At 31.6% G+C, this 22,949-nt stretch overlaps 1 long non-coding RNA gene across 1 annotated transcript; it reads right to left on the reverse strand.

The window, feature by feature from the left end:
• Positions 1 to 15,712: 15,712 nt before the first annotated feature.
• LOC129295043 (uncharacterized) lies at positions 15,713 to 17,997 on the reverse strand. The gene is made up of 3 exons (XR_008589500.1): positions 17,441 to 17,997; positions 16,398 to 16,471; positions 15,713 to 16,290 (listed from the first exon to the last, which is right to left on the reverse strand). It is a non-coding gene; the product is annotated as an uncharacterized LOC129295043 (long non-coding RNA).
• Positions 17,998 to 22,949: the final 4,952 nt, after the last annotated feature.

The following is a 22,949-nucleotide window of genomic DNA, read 5'->3' on the forward strand; positions in this document are numbered from 1 at the left end:
AGATCCTTTAATGTAAATTATATTGTTATGTTCAATTACCAAAATGACCATATATTCATCGTCCCTCTCCCTTTCCCTCTTCCTCCTGCTTTCTTCAATCTTCTCTTTACCTCTCACCCTCCTCCCCTCCCTCCCGAATCCTGATCCTCCCCACCAGAGTTTACAAAGTAAACTAGTTAATTAACAGAGATGATCATATCTCTAGTTAATTGACAGACTCTCATGAATATTCATTCTGCAAAGAGAGATCAGAGAGATTCAACCCCACCAAAGTTGAATCATAGACAAGCATGAGAAGAGGAGGGAATAGACGCAAGAGTGGAATAAGCATCCACGAGTCTAAGCCCACCATGGCTATCATCGGAGTTCATGCCTGCGCCCGACGGCCCTATGCCGCCGCCGCTGCCTCCTAATACTCCAAGCGTTAGTTGCAATGTACGGAGTGGCAGTCCTAGTGGAAAAGTTTCCCAGTCAACAAGCCCATTAATGTGTGTGTGTGTGTGTTTGATTCCCAAGCATTTCCATCAGTTATTATATACTAATTTAATTTTAAATATTAACAACACAATTTATCATAACTACAATTAAAATATTAAATCATGCAATAGTAACTATATTTTTTTATTTTAACAACCTTAATCCTTAACAACTTTAATTTAGATTTTAAAAACAATGCTTTTGATTTTTTTTAGGGAAGTAAATTTAATTTTACAAAAAAAAAAATAGATAAGTAGCTAGAGACTTCATAATAATTATCTTATTTCTTGATATTATTTTATCATTTGCCCATTTCATGGAGATTTATTTATCATTTTTTTCTTTTATAATTTTTCTTGAGCATTTGAGGGTTTTGACGAGTTTGTAAAAGTTGAAAGTTTTCAAGACCTATTTTGATAATTCTAGGTTTATTTAAATTAACAAGAGATAAAAATGATTGTGGATAAATTAATTTATCAAATTAATTTTAAATATAATTAACTATATGTTGTGATGATCAAAATATTATGATATTTTGATGTATGTAAAAAGTCTCACAAATAAAATGAATTTATAATTTTAATACAATTGACTAGTCTTTTGTTTAAAAATTTTTTTTTTAGATTTCTACTCCTAATATTATTATTTTTACTTCATAGCACAGATTCCAAGAAGAGCCTAACTGAATGACCTCTGCCTTACCTGATCACTTGTATGAGTTGTATCTTTACACAAACCAATTTCTCATAATTAACACTCTAGTTATCCATTAATTAAAATTATTCACCCTTCTTTCTCTCTAGACTAATCTCTATTAGCTAAGCCTACGGTTAAATCAGGTTTCCTATCGTTTGGTGTGGTTTCATAATTCATTTGATGGACCCAACAACCTGCAACAGAAAGAAGTGGGTCATAATTAAGGGGGTGGGAAAAAGCACCACAATATGAGCACCAATAATATAATGTACGGTGAAGATAAGCGAATGAGGAAGAAGCCAATAGCTAACGCATGTCCACCATGTGAAGAAGAGCCAACACATGTCCACCATGTAAAGAAGAGCCTTTTTTGTCTTGTACTAAGAAAGAGGAGCGGTTGATAGACCAATGTCAATATTTTAGGTAGAAGTTCACTTAGAACCCTCAAAATAAACTTATTTTCTATTAAGGCTCAGAATATTTTGAAGCGCTCAAGATATTTTCATGTAATGAAGTTTTAGATGTCAATTACCATAATATCACTTTTTTTCTTTACTTACCAAAAAGAAGTGTCCCAATTTACAAGCTCTTATATACACACGCATATGTATACACATGGTCCGGTATATGTTTGTATCTATGTATGTGAATGTATTATAACATTGACTTTTAATCATTTTTCATATATTATTGTATACGGATTTAATTTTACAAATTAACAACACATTTGGTCATAATTACAATTTAGTCATGCAAAAATAATTATCTTTCCTATTTCAATAACTTTACCTTGGTTTTTAACAACTTTAGTGTAGATTTTAATGACTACGTTCTCTATTATTTTGTGGAGGAGTGTAAATTTAATTTTTTAAAAAATTAATGATAGACAAGGAGATAGAGAATTCATAGTAACTATGTTTTTCTTGATATTATTTTATCATTTGCCCATTTCAAAGAGGTTTATTTATCAATTTTTTCTTTTACAATTTCTCTTCAATATTTGATGGTTTTGACGAGTGTGTAAAAGTTGAAAGTTTTCAAGATATATTGTGATACTTCTAGGTGTATTTTTTTTTGGAATATAAGATCACAGTAAAAATATAATGCAAAAAAATTAAAGTCAAATCATATCAGAAGATAAAATATTTTTATAATTTATTAGAGCATCATCAAATATAATAATATTAAAATGTTTATTAGAGACCTTGTAGTTAGGTTAAATTAACTTAGATCATTACAAAATATAGTCAAAATTATTCTGACAAATTAATTTATCCACATTCAATTTTATCTCTTGTTGATTCAAATACACCTAGAACATTTTGACCAGTCTTTTTTGAAAAAAATTATTTCTTCAGACTTGTACTCCTATTTACTTCATAACACAGAATCTAGGAAGAGCCCAACCTCATGACCTCTCCCTAACCTCATCACTTGTATCTTCACACAAATCAATTTCTCATAATTAACACCCTAATTATCCTTTACTCAAAAGTATTCACTCTTCTTTCTCTATAGCCTAATCTCTATCGAGCTACCGCCGAGCCCATTGCTGGATTAGATATTGTAAGGTTTGTCAAGTTAAAGGAGTTATTTGTGACCGTAAGGTGCCTAATAAACTTAAAGGAAAGTTTTATTGCACTGCTATCAGACCGGCAATGTTATATAGTAGTGAATGCTAGGTTCTAACGGGACAGCAAGAGTATAAAGTTGAAGTAGCAAAAATAAGAATGTTACGTTGGATGTGCGGACATACACGTAAAGATAAAATTCGAAATGAGCACGTACGTGAAAAAGTGAGGGTGGCACCTATTGAGGAAAAAATGGTAGAAAATCGGTTGAGATGGTTTGGGCATGTACAAAGAAGACCAAGGGAGACACCAGTGAGAAGAGTGAAACATATAACTTTGAATTCGATTAAGAGAGGTAGAGGAAGGCTTAAGAGAACACTCTTGGAAGTTGTTGAACGCGATCTCTTAATTAATAATATTTCTAAAAGCTTGATAAATGATAGAGCACAATGGCGTCTTGCAATCCATGTAACCAACCTCACTTAGTGGGATAAAGGCTTGTTATTGTTGTTGTTGTTGTTATGGTTTCATAATTCTTTTGATGGACCCGACAACCTGCAACGAAAAGCAAAGGGTCATAATTAAGGGAGTGGAAAAACAAAAAGCAGGCTGTCAAGCACCAACAATGTGAGAACCAATAACATAGTGGAAGGTAAAGATAAAGGAATGAGGAAGAAAGAGCAATGATAGACAGACTCACACACAGACTCACACAATTGCTGCAAGGAAGAATTTCAACTACAGTCCTAAGATAGACTTATTTTCTTTTAAGACCCAAAATATTTTGAAAGGTCAAGATCTTCATCTTCCCATGCTCCCAGGTAAGAAAAAGTGTCCCAGTTAACACACTGTAATATTTTATGGTGCAAGTATATATATGTATAGATTTATGTATATATATATTATATTATAATTTTGACCTCTAAGCATTTTCAACGGCAGTTCTGTTAGCCCTTAGCGTGCCATGGTACACCTAGCTAGCAGGGTATTTATAGGAGGTGTTAGCCCCGTGCGATGACCAACGCACATGGAATGGAGGGATGGTTATTTGTGAGCATCGTATTCACGTTTATTTCATGGCTTCAAGCCGCATTTGGTTAACATGACCCTCGTGGACTGTGTGTCCACGTTTGTTTCGTGGCTTTGGCCACATTTGATTACTTATCCTCGCGAACTATGTGTCCACATTTGTTTTCGTGGCATAAGCCATGTTTGGTTAGTTACCCTCGTGGATTGTGTATCCACATTTGTTAATTGTTCTGATAAGTCCCTATATTTATGAATCCAATCGTTTGAAGATTTCATATTCTATTGGTTTTTATTTAATAATTTGTTTATAAATATTTATCTCATTTATGTGCTTTCTTGAAATCAAGTAGTGTTATCATTTCTATGATAGTTCAATGATTTGAGATTTTATTGAAAATTCATAGAGCCATTTTATTATGAAGTTTATAAAATTTTTACAAAAATTTTGTCCATTTAATTTACATAATTATTTCAAATTTTTTATTTTATTTATGTTCTATTATTCTTTGTTGGAACGTTATTCACTGGAAAAGATATTTTGATCTCAGATGGTATAGTTGAACTCGTGACTTGAGATATTCACTGAGGAGTGTTATTGTTGAATTGAAGTTGAAGAATTATTTTTGTCAAATCCTAAATTGATGAAAAATTTAAACTTTATACCTACGTTGGTGTCTGGCCTTAGATGCTCCACGTAAACTACAGGTAGGATCCTTACATTTCTTTTAAGATTAGATGTCTAATTTAATATTCTAGTAATTTTTAACTACTCTATTAGTGTGTTTAACGTATTAATTTTAGAGTTTCTCCGATCACGGCTTAAGGGATTTGAGTGTTGTGCCCATATCCCGTGCCGGTCACACCTAATTTTTGGGGTGTGACAAAAATATATTGGAGTTGGTAAATAATACAACAAGCTTGGAATATCTCCGTGGTCCACTTATAGAAAGGTGCAGTCAAATTTCAACTTTTGTCGCAGGAGATATGGTTTGCAATGCTATTAATGACACCTTACCTGAAAATGCGAGTCTCTTGCCAAATTTGGAGCAATTATATCTGGATAATTTGCTGCATTTGGAGTGGGTTTTTAGGGGTCCTTTACCTCATGGAAGCTTTTCCATGCTGCATACTTTGACATTGAGCAACTGTCCAGAGTTGAAAAGTATCTTTTCCAAGGTAGCATTTTAAGATTTTCATGAACTACAGAAATTAGTTGTTCAAAATTGTTCAGAAATTGAGGTTCTTATCATGGTGAAAGATGTCACTGGAAGGAATCAAAGCATACTTCCGAAATTGAAGGTGGTGATATTTTGGAGCAGCTAAATGTACACAAGTGTCCTGAGTTGAAATCCTTACCTTTCAACACAAGCAATGCTTCTAAACTAGGAACCATTGAAGGTGAGAATGAATGGTGGAGCAACTTGGAGTAGAGTGACGAAATCCACAAGCGATTTGAATCTGCATTTTCAGCTTCTACTTAATATTTCCTTCATGTTGGTGGTCTCAAAATAATCAATGTTGGTGTCAAAAGTGAAAGACTTGTTTGTTCAAGTGTTTTGTTTGATTCAAATGTTTTCTTGTTTCTCGTAATTATCTGTACTTGTGTGAAAAGTACAAGACTTGTGTGCTATGTTGTGCTTTCAAGAAATAGTACGCTATAAAATCTCAAAAAATATTATCATCCTTGATATTTGTTTTAATGATTACTAAAAATCATTTTGGGTAATTTTTTTACTTTTCATTTGAGGGACTTGGCTTATCCTAGGATCTAGGTAGATGAACTTGGTTTGAACTAAGCCCTTTTTTTTCCCCGACAATGCCACATGTTTTACAGTGCGTAAATTTCTTACTTTCACGTCTGGTTATTCATGTTTGCAACTTAACGAGGCAATGATAAAATTGTGCGCATCCATTGATCAGGTTTTTTGCGATTCACTCAGTTAGTTCTATGCTAATGTGCTCTAATTTGTCTTTGAACTTAAATATTAACATGAGACCATTATTAATCTCATTTCATATGTTAAAAAAATGAAAAGAGAACCCAAACTATCCAAATAGTCCTACATTTATCTTGTATTAACTATTAAAGCCTAATACAATGCAAAAAGGTCCATATTCATAATAACTTAATCATGAACAATAAGTTAAATATGTGTAGTTTTGAGACCTTAGACGACAATATCATATTTTCAATATTTGCAAGCCTAATTGTGGGATAGATAGAGTTTGATTTTAATCAATTTTCAGTAGCCAGTAATTCCATCCTTTGATCTTTAATCGTGAATAACTTATAGTCATGTGCTAATTTGTAGCGTCTCTACCAATTTGTAGCAATTTTAAAAATGTCATATATATGAAATTAATCCAGGTAGTTGGAAAATTTACAAGTTCCAGTATTTAACACTCAAACTAGGAAAATTTACATGTCACACTTTGAGTATTTGACACTCACACTAAAAAAATCTACAAGTGCATGTTCAAGTATTTAACATTCAATGCTTGAAGATGACCTCCACTTGTCATGATCCCTATCATGATGATATCCATAGAGAGAGTGACAAGCTTTTCAAATTGTTAAATTCTTGAATCTCATTTGGCAGGTGCGAAATTTGAGTCCCATCAAGATCAAGCATCATAAGATTTTTCAGTCAGCCAATCTTTGAAGAAAGTCCAACGAAAAGCTCACAATCCTTTATAAAATTTTGTGAGCTCTCCTAAATTTAGAAAGAGTTAAGGCTTATTTTTGTCCCTGAATTATACAGAAAAAGTCACAATGATCCTAAACTTAATTATGAGCCAATTACTCAATTATGTCCATCAACTTTAAAGATTTCTTTTATCATTACCTTAATATTAAAAACACTTAATGTCTATTAGTTATCAATAAATCTCACTATTTTTTAAATATTTTTTATCAGGTTAAGGGTCATTTTTGCCCCTCAAATATTTTATAAAAAAAATATAATGTGGGGCCCAAAAACAGTGAGAAAACGGTAAGATAATGAGGAAAAGAATCTTTAAAGTTGAGGGACATAATTGACTCATAGTTGAATTTAAGGTCATTTATAACTTTTTGTGTATAGTTTAAAGGAAAAAGAAAGACTTTTAATTCATTAAAAAAATGAGCTTGTAAGATCATCTATGCTAGTGCATGACAAATCAATAGTACTGAGTTGAGGCATGAGATCAAAAAATGATAATGATATTTCCATCAAATCGAGGTTGTTCCTCAACAATAAACTTTTCAATTCAAAAAATTTAGAGAAGGTGAAAGATCTATAATTAAAGTCCCGTCAAAATTAAGCTTCTCAATATTATACCTTGTTCATAAGTCATTAACTTCTTCTAAAAATTATAGAGTTAAGGGTTTAAAATGTTTTGAAAGTTTTTTCAAACGAATACTCAATACTCTTACCTTTTAGAAGTAGTAATGTTGCCATAAAAATATGAAAAATGAAGTAATATCGTCCTGTTCTAACCTCTGACCAATGTTTGACTAATGGTTGACCAAAAGAGGTTGAAAATTTTGACGTGGCATTCTAATTCCCTTAACCATACCCAATTTTAAATCTTGCTTTTCTTCTCACTTTATCCCTCAGTGATCCACTCCTCTCTTTCTATAGTAACCTAAAAATTTAATTATTATAGTAACACAAGAATTTTTGAAAAAAGAAAAGAAGAATTAAATATATGGAGACATATTTTAAGTATACTTTATATTAATTTTTGAAATAATTGTAGGAAGAAGAAATGTTAGTTTAGTGGGAGTGGCATTAATATCCCTTGTATCAAGTCATGGGTTTCGGTTCCATTGGTCCAAAGGAAAGAGTTTTGTTTTGTTTTTTTTGATTTTAGCTTTTGCAATTTACCATTGTGCTCTCAGCTCCATTAGTTTTATTTTATTCTTCCTTAACCTTTTCTTTTCTATGTTCTGGATGCAGAGAGAGAGGAAGAGAAATCTAGATATTGAGAAGCTTCATCCTCTGTTTTTTTTTTCTCATCGTTCTCCTTCCTTTCTCCACTGTCTTCAATGTTGCCGGTTTGGTTGTGGGCAACCCTGTCGTTTGTTGTTACTAGGAAGTCCAGATTGATGTTTCTCTTCCTCCCCTACTTTGTGTTGCCTTCTACTTAGTCTTCTCAACTACTGTTTAGTTTGTCTATCGTCAGAAATTATGGCAATCGAAGTCCTTCTCTTCCTTTTTCAACTATTGCTGGCTAAGGAAGGTGCTCTTTGCCACCTTGCTATGTTTAGGTCCACCTCTGTTCTTCTTGTCTTTGTCTGTCTTTGCCACTCGCAATTCGTGTTCATGCCATGGGTAGGTGTGAAAGCTGAATCCTAGTACTGGGGTGCTACTCGTAAGTCCTTTTCTTTTTGATTTGGTTGTGTTGGCTTTTCTCCTCTTTTTGATTCATGCATCATCCTAGAATTTCTTCCTTGCTCTGCTGTATGTCTCGTCTCTTTCCTTGTCTTTGTCAATGTTGAGGGTTAACATGAGAAGCCTTGAGCTATCCTTCTTGATGATTCTATACGTGAGTGTCTGAGTAGATAATTAAATTTGCTAACTGTGTGTCTCTCTTTACTAAATATATGTGCGTGGGTAAAGACAAATCCTTATAACAAAATAAATAAATAAATAAATAAAATTTAATGATCATTTTCTTTATTTCTGTGGCTGTGATTGCGTGGATGAGCTGAATTTATTAGAGTCTTAGTGCTGTTGAATTGTTAAAAGAACTTTGGGATGAGATTTGAAGAGAAGAATTGAGTATTAAAATTTAAAATTCATGTATGTAAGATGTTTAATAAAATGCCTCTTAGAAAAGTCTTGTTTGATGATACATTTCTTGCTCAAATTTTAGTAATTATGGTGAGAGAAATGATTGACTCAAACACTATTCAGTTGAGTTTAAGTTGAAGGCGGCAAAGGAATTTGATAATGAAAATATTCTTTGGATATATATGGTTGTTGAGAAACTGTTGGTTAAAATTATGGATTTTTTTCTTTCCTTTTTATCTACTGTGAGTAATGTGAAGTTGGGAGATGATTTTCTTTGAGTATTAAAGTTGATTTATGTTGAAGAAAAAGTTTGATTAATTTAAACATGCATTGACATTGAAAAATTTATGGAAAATGATTGGGATAAGATTTGGATAAAAGAATCTAAATTTATTAGTTAAAGAGTTCATGTTTGCAAAATGTTGATATAATGTTTGAGAAAAGCGGAGATTGAGGTTTATTTGTGATACCTCTTTGGAATTTTGAATTGAAGTCTTGAATAATAAAGTTTATAAATGAATAACAATAGTATTACTTGGGTACTAGGAATTTAAAGGTTAAATATGGTACTAGAGGACCAGTTGAAAGTAAGTTATACACTTAGAGATCTACAGGTAAGTGGATAGTTTTTCAATTGATATTTCAATAAAATTGTCTTTATTAAAATATTACATTTTATGCAAATTCTTTTTACAGCAACAATGTGATTATGAGATATTTTATTGATTAAATTACTTTATTTTGTGACATTATTTTACCAGAATTGATTATTTTAATTAATCAGTAAATACAAGTTTGAATTCTAATTGTGGAATTTCATTCTGAAAATTATTGAATTGCTACGGAAAAATGATTCATGCGAGTTTAACATTGAAAATGAAAATTTTATTTTGAAAGTAATGATTGTCTTGCATGTTTGAAAATGAATTTGAAAGGGACTTTATACAGAACACTAGTTGCTAACGGAAACCGTTAGCCCTTGGCATGCCATGGTCAATAACTAGTTAGATTGATTTTTGTGAGTTTTATTCTCACGTTTGTTATTCATGGGACTTGTACCTGCATTTGTTTTCGTGGTTTTAAGCTGCATTTGATTAGTATTACCCTCATGGACTGTGTGTAATAACCCAGAAATTTTAAATAACAAAAAAAATAATATATAGTATTGTATTATAATTGTAGTTATATTAATTTTAGGATAATTTTGACAAGAAAGGGAGTTGGTGTAATGGAATTGTGCATTTAATGCACCCATTATTAAGCTTAAGGTTCGGATCTGATAAGGCAAAAAAAAAAAAAAAACAAACAAACAAACAAAGGGGTCTATTTTTATAATTTTAACTTTATAGAATTACCAATATACCCTTCCTCACCCTATGTAATTTTCTCGTTTTGCTTTCTTTCTTACTGGGAAAATATCGGTTATCAGAGTATAAGAGAGTGTGAGAAGAATCGAGAGTTTGGACGATTACTGCTCTTCATTCCCCTGCCATCACCGACTCATCTCTATCTTCTTCATTCCTTGCCGTCACCGATGTCAGAGGGGGCTCACGGCTGCTCCGAAACGTTCAGGTTTATCTGCGTATCTCCCACCTCTGTTTTTTTTCCTTCTTCGTTCGCTGCTTTTCTTGTGTTGTTTATGTTCAAGTTGTGGCTGGAATATGGAACCAAGTTATTGGAGCTGCTGGGGGGGCTGTGCGAGCTTGGTCTGTTGTTACTGACTCGGTTTCCATCCTTGCTTGATAGCTATATTTGGTTATTCCTCTCCTCTGTTCAGCGTCCAAGAAGCTCGTCTTCTCCTCCCTGTCTGTCCGCCACTGTTCAAGCTACCTAAGTTGAGGTGAGGAATTTTGGATCATCCATCTATTACCTGCTGATCGTGTGCTGATCCTGTGAGTGTGTGCGTGCTGCTGTTACTTTGTGTGTGTGGTTACAGCATTCTTTTTGCTCTGTTACTGTTGATTGTGCGTTGTAGGAAGAAGAAGGTGCATAGTTGAGCTGAAAAATAATAATAATAATAATAATTTTTTTTACTTAAAGCTTGGTAATGATATACATATGGGTCAACTTTTGAGTTAAATTCATTTGGTTTAAATGGGTTGATAATGAAGAATTGGTTAGGATTATGTTACAAGAGATGAGATATGAAACTTGATGAAAGATGAGGTGTTTGTTGAAGTGCTTATTAATAGAAATTGAACTTAATTTTTGGATATATATGGAGATTCATTAATTCTTGTCGGAAGTATGAAATTTAATTTAGATATTGCAAAGAATATTTGTCTTAAAAATTTGTAATGTGATTTTTTTTATTTTCGAAGATGGATAGTTGTAGATAAAATATTGAATGCTAGCATTTTTATGAGGAGATTGGAAATGATTTATGTTTGGTGCCTTGACCAAATGCTAATGAGGATTTAAAAGAAAATGTAAATGTATTATAGTTTAATATTGGAGGTGAGTGAAGTCGGAAAAAGAAATTATTGTACTGGTTGAGGGTTAAATAAAATTTTAATATGATTATAGGGAATTTGGAAGTGGAGAAATTTGATTAAAGTTGAGAGGAAAAGTTTAAATTCTGGAAATTTCAGGTAAGTAGATAGCATCCCATTTAATTTATTTTTATTTTTAATAGTCTTTTACTAAAATATTTCACTCTTCTAAATTATATTAATTTTTTTTATGGAATATTGAAGAAGGATAATTGAATTATGATATGTTTATTTATTTTTCCTCAAGAAATATATTTCCAACATGGATGAAGGCATTCTTGTTTATTAAACTCTAGAATTTCTTGGTTACTCAATTAATGTTAGCCTGTACATTGGCTATGAATTGCTATTTTGTCAAATTTTGAGATTTGAAACAATTTATGTAAGTTTGGTATTGAGAATGGAAAATTTTATTGCAAAAAATAATCATTTTTCTCGCATGTTTGAAATGTGATTTTCAAGAGGACTTTAGATAGAACACTGCTACTAACGGCAGTTCCATTAGCCCGTAGCGCTGTGGTTAATAACTAGCTAGTTTGTCTCGTGGGCTTTGTTCTCACTTTTGTGATTTGTGGGCTTTGCACCTGCGTTTGATTTCGTGGCTTCAAGTCGCGTTTGGTTAGCTTTATCTTCGTGTACTGTGTGTCCACATTTGTTTCGTGGCTTCGGCTGCGTTTGGTTACTTACCCTCGTGGATTATGTGTCCACGTTAGTTTCGTGGCTTTGGCTACGTTTGATTACTTACTCTCGTGGACTGTGTGTCCACGTTTGTTTTCATGGCATGAGCCGCATTTGGTTATCCTTACCCTCGTGAATTGTGTGTCTACGTTTGTTACTTGTTCTGTTAAGTCCTCAAAAATTTGAATTTTGAAACTCACTTATTTGAAATTCTAATGGCTTCAATTAGCAATTGTATTTTTTTTAATTATTTATGTACGAGTAATTTGTTTTCTTTAACAAGGATAGAATAAAATGTTTTCAATTTACTCTCATTTCATGATTATGATTATGATTTATAGATTTATGAAGTTATTATGTTGGATTATCATCTTTTCAATTATTTACATGATTATTTAAGTTTATTATTTTAATGCTTTTAAATTCAGTTTTGGGGATGCTATTCACTAAAAAATTTATTTTGGTCTCAGATTTATTAGTTGATACTAATTCTATCGTCGACCTCAAAAGGGCAATATTGGGTGGAAATTTTGCTTGGTATTGTTACCTTTTAATGTAAATATTTAAGTCTTATGTATTTTACTTTAAAGAAAAGAGTAGTTGCTCCACATAGATTGTTGCGAGAACTTTATTTTGTCTTATATATTGTTTGCTAGCTGGAAGGAGTTAAGTTCTTGATTGATATTATATTTTATGAAATTTTTTTTATGTTAAAGAATTTTCAAGAGACTTTATTTGCAGAGGAGTTCTGTCAAAATTTTTATAAAAGCTTTGAAGCTTTGCTTTGACAACTAGTATTAAAAGTATTAGAACTTTCACATGACTTGTTTATTTAAAAGCAAAATAAAATGAATTTTCACTTTGAAGCTTATAGGAATGCGCAATGTAGTTCGCACTCGTGCCGGTCACCCTTTATTTTTGGGGCGTGATATTGTGTGTCCACGTTTGTTTTATAACTTCGGCTGCATTTGGTTAGTATTACCCTTGTGGACTATGTGTTCACATTTGTTTCGTGACTTCAGTTACGTTTGGTTGCTTACCCTCGTGGATTATGTGTCCACGTTTGTTTTCATGGCATAAGCCACGTTTAGTTAGTTACCATTGTAGACTGTGTGTCCACATTTATAAATTGTTCTGATAAGTCTCTATAATTATGAATTCAATTATTTGATGATTTATATTCTATTGGTTTTTATCTGGTAATTTGAATATAAAAAGATTTATTTCATTAATGTACTTTTTTGAAATTTAGTGATATTATCATTTACTATAATAGTTCAATGATTTGAGATTTTATTTAAAAATTTATAGAGCCATTTTAATATGAAGTTTATTAAATTTTTATGAAAATTATCGTCTCTTTAACTTACATAACTATTTCAAACCTTTCATTTTATTTATATTATATTATCTATTGTTGGGACATTATTCACTGAAAAATTATTTTGGTCTCAGATACCTTAGTTGACACTGATCCTCCTTCTAACCCCTGAGAACTTATAGACGTGTTGGGTGAATGATTGATTAAAATTTTCCTTTTGATGTAGTTATAAACACTTATGTATTTTATTTTTGAAAAGTCTGATTAGGTGCTTCACATAGGTTATAATTAGTGCTTTTATTTTGGTATATATACTGTCGGTTAGTTAGAAGGGGCTGAGTTTTTGATTGACGGATTATTTTGTGAAAAATCTTGCATCATAGAATTTTCAGCAGATCCTATTTAGGGAGGAAGTTCTATTGAAATTTCTACAAAAATGTTAAAATTTTGTTATAATGATTAATATCAAGAATGCAAAAATTTTAATATAAATCTAAAATTATTTTAGAAATGGAATGAACTTACATTTTAAAGCTTACATGAATGTGTAATATGGGTTACATTTTATGTCAATCACTCTCTATTTTTGAAGCGTAACATTTTCCTTGCATACCTTCCCACAACCTAAAGAATCTCTGATGACAACAAGCAAACCTATCAAGTAGCGATGGCGATTTGGCTGAGAAGATATGAGGGATTTCTTTTGATTTGATTTGTCCCTAGCCTTCCAACTTCAACTCTGAACAGTCAAATCCATCCTCTAAATGAGCAACAGATCTCTAAAATCCTTCACGAAGGATGGTCAATGTGGATAAGGAGAATCAGAATCAAGCAAAGAAAGCAATATATAGTTCTAATTTGGCTCGAGGAAGAAGTAGTATGTGTTAATTTTACATCATTATTATTCGAAAACTAATGAGATAAAGGCTCCATCGTTACTGCTTGTAATTTTCCCAAAAATAAAAAAATTAGATCAAAAAAATTTCGTCGACAAATTACTGTAATTTTCCAATAAAGCAAAGCGTTTCAGAGTGAGTAGCGGGGACAAGAAAAAAAATGCTCGCATCCAAACGAGATTGCCGATACCTGCAACTTGCAACCTTCAATGAGGAAAGAAATTGGAATGGTTCAGAGTGGGTAGAGGAGGAGGAGGAGCAGCAGCGAACGACCCAGAACGGTGAGTGAGAGCTTTCACTTGATCAACACCTTTAGGCTGACTAGTTGCTGTTGGAAAGGGATGAAGAAGATGAAGAAGACAAGCAAGAGCATAGTGAAAGAGGAGATGGGGCACGTGGAGGAGGAGGAGGAGCAACGACAACCCAGAGTGGGTAGAGGAGGAGGAGCGGCGATGGCGAAAGGGACGAAGAAGACGAAGAAGAAGACATCCAATAACCTAGGAGGAAGAGGAGGGAAGGCAAGTGGAGGAGAGAGGGAAAAATGGGAAGACATGTCAGAATTTTTGATTAAAAAGTAACATTTAACGGTCAAACGTTTGTAAAAGATTAATGATAAAATACAATTACTCTTTTTTATAATTTTAAAATAATATTGCTCCTTTTCAAAGTAAAAATACTGAACTCATGTAAAAAATTTTTTAAAATATTTTTATCTTTTAATCCAAAATTATATGATAATTGATAATTGATTTTTATATACAACTTTCGAAAGATAATTAACGCGTGAATAGAACTTGCGAGTTGCGTTCTGATGCTCTAGCTACATCATCGTAGAAACAGTACTTCATAATTATTTGGGGGCACAAAAGGTTAAAGAGCGCCCTACTAATTACCCCTTCCGTATTAAATTATAAAAAATTTTTAAATAAAATTTTACATATCAATAAATTTTATTAAATACATTTAATAATTTTATCTTTTTAAAATAAAAATATAAATTTTAAAAAATATTCATCATTTAATATATTAAAAAAAGAATAGACAAGAATTAATTATAGAAAGAAAAAGAATAAAATTAAAATTAATGCATTTAATAAAACCTTAAATTATTCAAAGTGTTTTATATTTTGAGATAAAGAAACTCTTTTAAAAGTGTTTTATAATTTAGAATGGAGGGAGTATAACACAATTATAAGTAAAACAATGAAGTAAAATATATCAAAAATTGCTTTAGACATTTAGAATTCTTTAATTGTATCAATGTTATCAAAACTAGACTGGTTATTAAACTAAAAATGTCAGTTATTTATGATTCATATGATTCAATCAGGTTAAACTAATAATTGAATCAATGACATAATAATTAGATTAAAAAAATTATATATGTATATAATAATGTGAATATAAGAAATAAATATAAAATTATTATTTGACTTAAAAATAAAAATAAATATTTTTAGTTTATCATGACTTAACAAGTTATTTAATACAACATAATATTAAATAATTAAAAAAATGAGCCATTTTCTAAAAAAACAAAAAGAAGGGAGCCATTTTTTGAGCTGTTAGATTTTTAAGAACTCGATTCAATTCTTGTCCCAAATGATCTAATTGATTCCAACTTTCTAAACAATTTTTTTTGTCCAAACCAAACTATTAATGAATTTAGTTGACAATTCAACTAGTCTAACAGTCCAACTTGATTTAGTTTTTAAATCATTGAATTGCGTTAAGGTATAAAAAAAAAAAGAAATTGAGATATTTTTGCCACACTGTCAGGAGAAATCAATATGCCACTACATTTTAAAACTCCATAACAACAAAAAAAAAAAAAATCAATAAATTTATTAAAATAATAATACTCCCTACCCATGTGATACAAGTTGCCAATCAATCAGCCTTTAAAAATGGGCACGCACAAGATACCCAAATGCCTAGCCCCAATGTTTTGAAATCACTAAAGTTACATGCCTGACAACCAATGCTCTTTTGTTCAAAACACAACAATAGAAACCTTGCTAGTAAGGCCGACGACGATTTGTCTCCCGAGTTCTTTCAGACTTCATTATCAACGTGCTCGAAATCCACAATCGATTCACCTGATCAGGTGAATCATCAGACAGCCAGCAACAAAGGCGGTCGTCTTCCCCGCTGGTCCATCCAAAAAAGTCTTGGTCACAACCAGGTCCGCCATGAATTCTTGACATGGGCTATTCACTCTTTACAACACTTGTATGGCCACCCCATTATATAATTCACAGGAAAGTTGCCCAAAACACCAGTATTAGTGCCACCAATCGCCCATAGTCGTTGAGCTTCTCTAGAGTAGTGACAGTCAACAAAATAGTCAACCTAACAAGAGAAAGAACAATATCAGTTTGTGGATTTGTGAGTACAGAATATGCATGGTGCTATTCCAGTTCGCTAAAACATATTCCATTAGAGAGGGAGGAACTCACATTATCCAAGCTCCAACCTTTGAAGAGCGTCTGTGAAGTTTACTTCATTTCTAGCATCATTCCGATCCCAGATACTATAAGGAAACAGAGTAGAATAAAATATTAGAATCAAGCTAAACAGGCAACAAAATAAAACTTAGAAGAGAAAATGAGTCAGGATACGAATGTGAGAGTTCTCAAAATCCATATTAAGTGCATTAGAATATAATTGCTTCTGCAGACAGTGCTGCTGGAAGTACTATCATTCTCCGGAACCGGTTTCTGCTGAGCACCGTGATGCTCATCATCCAGATTATCTGGACCATTCAAATTTTTAATCTAGATGGTCCATATTTTTTCAATTTTAATTTTAATTTTATATTTTATAAAAATAAAATTTATAATTTTTTTTATAAATATATTTATCATCAATCTGGACAGTATTGATTCAATCTGAAATTCAGAGTAATTCAATTTAATATTATAATTTTCATAAACTGAATATCTAAATGTACTCTAGACAAGACAGATTTAATATTAAATTTTTTAATAATTTTTTATTTTATTAAATTTTTAATATTTTTTATTTTAATAAATATAAAATAAAAATAAAAATAAAAACTTTAAATCTAGACCTTACAGATAAAAATTTAATATTGAATTTAGACTATCTAGAATACATTAAGATAGTTAATTTATAAAAATTATAATATTAAATTGAATCACTCAAATTAAATCACTACTGTTCAGATTGATGATGAATATGTTTATAAAAAATTATAAATTTTATTTTTGTAAAATATAAAATTAAAATTAAAATTGAAAAAATCTGGACTATTCAAATTAAAATCTAGATAGTACCGAAACCAGTTCCATAATTCTCCACACACAATATGAGTTCACATGATAGTTATTTTAGGCTTTTAGCAGTGTGAATTGCCCTTGGCAACTGTTAACAAAACTGAATGCAAGATAAAGGCACGAAGCACATCGTCATTTACACCACCAAAGTGCTGAGAGGACTATATAACTATCAAGCAAACAAATTTAAGGAGATAACATACCTCAAGGTTTCAATATGCGTTAAACACCAAAGCTTCAGGCAACTTTCACCAAAAAAACCCGCCTTTGAGATTGAAGTTCCCACATTAATAACCTGCATTTTAGGTAACAATTTGTATGAATAATGTACTGGAGTCCAAACTCAAGTATAGAATAACTCAACCAAAGATAATGATTTTTCAAAATCTAAAGCTCTAAATATGTATGCATTGCGTAATGATATATACATCTTATATTTATCAATTTGAAAGCTAATTATAACTAGTGAAACTAAAAAACAATGGCACATCTGCATTGGAATCCCATACTTACTGATTCCAGATGATCTTCATCATCGATATCTCCAGCAATGTCAAATGTGCAAATCAACCCATCTACCGAAGAAGAAACTATTATAGGTATTATCAATCATATTTAATAAGTAAGCCATATTTTTGAGAAAAAAACCAGTTTAATATTTCTAAATTCCCTCAATTCTAAAAATTAATAAAGAAAATTATTAATATAAGAATGATTACTAAAACTTAATATTTTTATAATTAATAAATTTTTTTATACATTCTCTAGAAGTTCATTTTTTAAAATAAAAATAAAAATAGTTTTATATTTTAAAATTGTTCAAATGGATCCTTAATAAAGCACATAAATTGAAGTTCAAAAAATAAAAGAAATTAATTAATCTACTATATAAGAAATATTGAATAAGAATCATTCCCTCATTGTCTACCAATGAAAATTATGCAAATGATAGATGCCCAACTATCCCATGTCCTATCCTTCAAGCTCAATCAATAACTGTCGATATCAAGCCTAGCAGCCTTCATATAGAACTTTTAGTGCTTCCCAACACGTGGATGAAACTTTTTAAAAATATGTAATAATTTAATTAAAAGAGATTTATTATTTATCTTTAATATTTTGAGAGAGATAATTCTTAATGTTGCTGAAATTAAACTTATCCCTTATACTTACAAAAAAAAAATATTAAACTATGAAACAGATTGCCTAAATCACCTAGCCACAGGGCCATGTTTAATGTAAGGTTCTTAAGGCTACCAATCTCCTAAAGTCTCAAATAATGTTTACTTATTCTCTATATAACAGGACATTAATTTTCCTGGTAAATATTAATGTTAATTAGATATTTTTATTAGAAATTTATTTTTTGCTAATAAAACCTGTCATTACTTTTTTCATTAAACCATGTTAATTACATCTTTCTATTAAAAATTCATTACACAACATGTCACTACACCTATCACTCCCATTTTTTGATATCAATTAATCATTATCCAATTAGATAAGTAACATTCATATATTGTCAGTCTGCCACAATATAAAAGGGGACCATCTTGTCACAATCTAGCAATTCTCATTTCTCCTTCTCTCTCAAACGAATCGTTTTCTGTCATTGCCGTCATTTCATATTGAAAAAAATTTTGCTATGTTGATGTTGCTTGAATATGGTGCAATGTGGCTTTGTTAATTTACTTCTCGTCACTACCGATTCCAAATACTTTTATTTTCTTATTGGAGTTTTTTACTTTCTATCTAATTGGGGGGAGCAAAAAAACTCCAATTTTAGATGAGGTAATACTTTTGACTATATCGGTTCAATTTTAATTTTGACTTTACAATACTAGTAATAGTTGTCATTGCTGAAAGAAATTTTTAAAAATTAAAATTTTTTAAATCTTATTTAAGATAAACCATATTATAAAATAAATTAATAATGTATTTAAATTAATAAAGATTTGGATTAGGATATATAAAAATCATAGATTTAATGACATACAAATCCATTTCAAATTATAATATCTTTATAATTTCAAATTCATATCAATCATTTGAAATTCTAATTATTTCAAATGTCTCGTTCTTTTTCATCTTTTTTTAGTATTTGTACATCTATAACTCTCATATTTTTTTCATTTTTTGTCAGTTAAAAAATATAAATAAACTTATTATTTTGAATCTCAATTCATCTCTTTCTTTCATTTGAAGTTTTTTAAACTACTTAAATAAATAATTTTAAATACATGAATTTTAAATGTAAGAGTTTACCACATCTAAATCCATTGATCCAAATGCAACTTAAATGAATTAAATATATTATCTATTAAAACTGAAATGTTAGAATTACTTGATTACAAAAATTTAATCTGATTACCCTTGAATTGTGAGTACCACATGCATCAAGAAAAAAAGTTTTAGGACCAAGGAGAGATGAGTGAGAAAAAGAGAGAGCGTCTAGAGATCGACGAAGGCAACAGTGGTGAGGGAAAGGGTGGTGATCCTGGAGGTAATTGATGAAGGAAGGAACAACTTTATTTTTTCCAGCACGAACAATGATAGATATCGTCAGAGTGGGAAGGAGGATAAGGTGGATGAAGGCTTGAATTCTAGGAAAAAGATATCCTATAAGGATTCTTTGCTGAGTTTGAATTCTGCAGGATTTCTTTCTCCCAATGATGAATTCGATGATATTATACATGGCTGGAAGGGCTACCTTGAAGTTAAGGGCACAGGAGGCTATTAAGAGGGCAAAAGGGAAAATGAGTGAGGAAGAATCAGAGTAGGAGGACTTGTCTGAAGATTAGAGGTCCATGAAAATCCTAGAGTTGAAGATCCTTCAATAAGCATATCTTGCCTAGTGCAAGCCCTGGTTAAATTCCCTTATTGTGAAATTATTGGGACGTAATATCCCATTAAGGTTTTGGAGAATTAGGTTAATAAGAATGTGGCAAATTAGGGAGCCTATGTGAATTACACTACTAGGCAATGGATAGTTTATTGTCTCCTTTTCTAACAAGGATGACATTGACCATGCTTATCAAGAGCAACCATAGATAATAGATGATCACTATCCTCTTATGAAAAAATGGAGACCTAATTTCAATCCTTGGAAAGCATAAATACAATGAAGGATAGCAGCTTGGATTTGTGTCCTGGATTTTCCTGTTGAATTATATAATATAGAATTTTTGAGGATGATAGGGGATAAAGTTGGTACTATTCTAAAAGTTGATTGATATACTTTCATATATGATAAGGGTGCCTTTGCTAGAATATGTGTTGAACTTGACTTAAGCAAACCCCTTATGCCCGTCTTCACTGTGTACGGGGAAGAATATAAAATTGCGTTCGAAGGTCTTCATCTCATTTGCTTTCATTGTGGCCAGTTTAGGCATCATTTGAATGCTTGTCTTGATCGAGTTCAGACCTATGAACAAGAAAAAGAGATGAATGACAATTTCACTAAAGAGAAACAACAAACAGATATGTCTATTGGAAATATACAATCAGGGGATGACCAAAAGGTGGAGGTGATCATGTCGAAAAAACAAGGAGAGATTGACAGCACTTAAGAAACGGGCCAGAACGACGAAGGCACACCAGAGATGGTTTTTAGCAGTAAATACGGACTTGATATGATTATTGAGCAAGATTTTCATAAGAAGATGCCAAAATCAAAGCTTAAGGGAGCTGCAACTGGTTCGAATAAGGGAAAGGAGAATTGGGATTTGGTGAGTAGGGAAGTAAAGCTAATAACAATTCCACTATTATGCATGGAAAGAAATATGAGGTGCAGCATAGATTTGGCAGGGAAGTTGTAAACTATAAATCAAAGTGGACCTCAGTGGGAGGAAAGAGAAAAGCTACATTGAAAGTTAAAGGAAAAAAGAAAGAAAATGTAGCACCAAGCATAGGTTGAAATGGGCTAGATTTTATTAGCCCAAACTCATTTGATGCATTTACTAATTACAATGAGTGAATGTCTGGTAGGGATAATCCTCAAATAGATAATGGGCCAATTTCTTTAAAGTTGAAGGCTAATCAACATGTGAATGAAGCGGGCCAGGATGCTAGTAGGTGCCATGTCGTGAATCAGCTACCTATTAATGTTGAGTTATTTCCTTAAGAGCTAGATGCCGTGTCTAAAATAGACATCAATTTTTGTGAAGGTACTGATACGGGCTTATAAGCCCACTCTTTTTAATATGTTTTTATGAATTTTATATGGAATTCTAGAGGCACTGGATCACGTTCTTTTCCATGCCTTATTAAAGAATTGAAGCGTAAATATAAGGTGGAGCTTTTGGCAATAGTGGAAACTCGAGCTAGTAGTTCTAATGCTGTTAATATTGCTAAGTCTCTAGGTTTTAATAATTTTCATATTGTTAATGCAAGAGGTTATAGCAGAGGTCTTTAGCTTTTGTGGGATGATTTAGACTAGAAAATTGAGATTCTTAGTAGTCATGCTCAATGTATTCATTTTAAGGTCAAGAAAAATGATACAAATTAGTATGGCACAACTGTGTATACAAGCCCAAATGTTGTTAACAAAAATCTTCTTTAGAATGAACTTAAGCATATTAACATGAGCATTAATTATCCCTGGTTCATAGGAGGGGACTTTAATTGTACTTTGTCTAGCCATGAAATATTATCCTTATCTCGATATTCTACTACTGCTGATCGTAATTTTTGCTTAGTGGTAGATGAATTGGAGTTAATTGATATGGAGTGTAAAGGGCCTTTGTTTACCTGGCATAGAGCTAGGTGTGAGAGTAAACTTGATCATGTGCTCATGAATGAGGAAGGTAGGTGTAAATTTCCTAATGTATCTGTTGTCAGTTTACCTTATTTCAAATTTGATCATAGGCCTATTATTCTTAAGTTGTATGAAGACATTATTTCATGTTCTTCACGGCCTAAACCATTTAGATTTGTCACTTCTTGAGTTCTTCATAATGAGTTTGATCAATTGGCACATGAGAATTGGAATAACCAAACTAGCTAGAATGAAAACATGTGTTCTTTTATTGAGGCTGTTGTGAAAGGAAAAGATGAAGCTTTTAGGCATCTCAAGAACAAGAAAAAGTTATTGATTTGTAGGCTAGAAGGCCTCTATAAAATGGACCAACTTTGTTTCAATGTACTCGCGATAATAGAGCTGTAATATAGACTTTGGCTTGAACTTGAGGAAATTCTTATGCAAGAAAGTCTCCTTTAGGTGCAAAAAGCTAAGTATGACTGGTTTGTTTTTAGTGATAAAAATACTAGATATTTTCATGCTAAAGCTAATGCTCGAAGAAGAGTGAATATAATTGAAGCTCTCAAGAAGGAGGATGGCAGTTAGGTTTATGATACCAAAGAGATTGCTCAGATTGCTAGAAGTTTCTTATCCAATCTTTTTAAGGATGATGGGGGACCTAGACATACTATTCAGTCCTTTCATTCCTTTTCGAAGGTTAGTAATGTTCAGATCACTCAATTATCTAGAATGTTTGATGCCGAGGAGATTCGTGGAGCTTTATTTGACATAGGATCATTGAAATCTCCTGGACTAGATGGGATGAATGCTCTTTTCTTCCAAAGCCAATGGAACTTAATTGGGCCTTCTATAATCTCTATAGTGTAAAGAAGTTTCAGAGATCCCTCTTTAATTAGAGATATTAATGGTACTTTTATTGTGCTTATTTCTAAGAAAGAGAACCCAAAAACTAT

Source organism: Prosopis cineraria, unplaced genomic scaffold (genome assembly GCF_029017545.1).
Source record: "Prosopis cineraria cultivar Desert tree isolate PC_DT_omini unplaced genomic scaffold, ASM2901754v1 PC39, whole genome shotgun sequence".
Classification (NCBI taxonomy): domain Eukaryota; kingdom Viridiplantae; phylum Streptophyta; class Magnoliopsida; order Fabales; family Fabaceae; genus Prosopis; species Prosopis cineraria.